Source organism: Sardina pilchardus, chromosome 12, assembly GCF_963854185.1.
Source record: "Sardina pilchardus chromosome 12, fSarPil1.1, whole genome shotgun sequence".
Lineage (NCBI taxonomy): Eukaryota > Metazoa > Chordata > Actinopteri > Clupeiformes > Clupeidae > Sardina > Sardina pilchardus.
Window position 1 is genome coordinate 20,602,683 of NC_085005.1, and position 2,500 is coordinate 20,605,182.

The window sequence follows — 2,500 nt, forward strand, 5'->3', positions numbered from 1 at the left end:
CGGCTCACTAGCGGTCAAACCATCAGGGGTCACGTCAATGTGACCTCTCGCACGAGTGGGAGATGACCTCCGTGGGGTCAGTGTTGGCGTGATTCATCTGGGCGGCAGTTTAACAGTCTTATTCCAGTTCAAACTATCTGATGGGATTAGATTTGGCCGAGTCCTCTGAGATTTCTTCACAGCCTTGAACAGCATGTAGTTTGCAACCATGAATAGACCGACACACTGGTGGACATAAGGACAACTAAGGGTCCATTTTGATTCATTGGGATAATAAAATAACCGTCTTTACCGTCTGTACTTCTATGTACAGTAGCAAGAGTGTACATGGATAAAATCAACAGAGAACGATCATAATACTTCCATGATACCATGATAGTTGTAAACATAAACAACAAACGTAAACATACAATGTAAAAATGAAGTAAAGCCATTCTCATACACTGTTGAACAGACAAAGGCCGTGATGAAGGAGATTTGATTCCTGACATTCTTACTGACCTGCCCCTCCTTTTCCTTTTTTTTCTCTACATGACTAATCCCTGTTTATACCCACACCCTACTCCAGCAGGGTCATCCAGGGGCCATGGACGTCCACAGTGATATCACCTAAGAGGGTGTAGTGTGTGTGTGTGTGTGTGTTTGTGTGTGTGTGTGTGTGTGTGTGTGTGAGTGTGTGTGTGTGTGTGTGTGTGTGTGTGTGTGTCTGTGTCTGTGTCTGTGTGTGTGTCTGTGTGTGTGTGTGTGTGTGTGTGTGTGTGTGTGTGTGTGTGTGCGTGTTTGAGAGAGAGAGTGTTTCAATGGTTCTCTTCCTTACAAATCAGCACTAGACTCAGCTGCATCATGTGCTTGATTAGTGTATGTGTGTGTGTGTGTGTGTGTGTGTGTGTGTGTGAGAGAGAGAGAGAGAGAGTGTGTGTGAGAGAGGAGAGGGTATGTATTTTCACACACACACACACACACACACACACACACACACACACACACACACACACACACACACACCACATCAGCATTCTCTGCCTGCAGAAGCACACCCCGGCCATCGGTCCTCTCGATCTTCATCTCCAGGGACACAGTTCTCCATCAGCTGATACTGAAGGGTACCAACACAGCAGCTCAGCAACATCAAACCCCAGCGTTCTGCACACAAAACAAAACACTCAAAGTGCCTTTCAACCTGAACAGGGAAGCTACACCAGGCGGGTAACTGAAGCGCTCCGGTCGTGACGCGTATGTTGCAGCAGTTAAGATAGTTCAGATAGATAGATAGATAGATAGATAGATACTTTATATAATCACTATAATCACTATAATCAATGGAAGTAGCTACACCAGACGTGACAGTGGCGCGTACATTCGAAAAAAATAGACCAGTCTTCTAAAATGGATTTTCAAATGCATTTCAGTTACACGCCTGGTGTAGCTCCCCTGTAAGAATGTACATACTGTACGTCTCTATAAGCCATAGATGTAGGGCCAAAATGATAGTGTCTGAATGATCTCTCCAGTCTATAGTCTCTTTGCTTTGACTTACCGATGAACAATAATTCATTATGTTCTACAATGATTCAGAAAGATGGTGTTGGCCATACAGTACCACCATCCTATACTCCCGAGGGATCACTGAGGGAGCACTCAAGAGTTATTATGAAGAGAATGTTCACAGTCAACAGCACTAAACAAAGATCTGAATTACATTCAGATTGATGAGAAACACAGATCTCACCAGCTACCACCAGGGTATTGCAGAGTGGTTGTACATGTGCAGTAACATAAGTGCAGTCATCTGTAAACACCTCATGCAGTGTGTTCATGTTTACTGGATTGAGATGAAAGCAGATGGCAGAGGACAAGTGGGGTTGTGGCCAGCTGATCTTTATATAGACTATATTGAGCGTTCACATGTTTTTGAAAGCTAAGCTCGAGCAAAAGCCTTGTTTTTTTTAAGTTAAGCTCAATCAAAAGCCTTGTTATGACAGTTCCTCAAGCACCGTAGAATAACATGAGTAGCATACTGATTCCCACAAATACAGTATACACACACCCCAATCACACACACATAACTGAACATTCAGTACATAGTGTAGGAAACCAGGGAGGTTTAACAGCAATGAAAGAGTAAACATTTGATCAGAGTTCATATAGAAGTACGCTACTTTGAGATGTGCAACTAAAGAAACTTTGCATTATGTATAAAAAGGCTTGCGAAAAGGACACAAATACTTTATGGAGGTTTGCATCATTCATGTCGTTAGGGCCCATGAATATTTCACTAGGAACCTGGACAGGTCATTCAGTCAGCATCGCTTTGTTATGTGATCTATCCACTTTGTAATACGAACACGTTTCAAAATGTTGACAATAACATTGGGTCTGCCGCAAAGTAGCTCATCAGTTTGAATATCATTTATCAATTTGCTTTTCAAACATTGGTTTAAGTCGTATCACTGCTTCATCATTTTAAGCAGGAGACTGTTTATTCAGTGGACGAGAATAA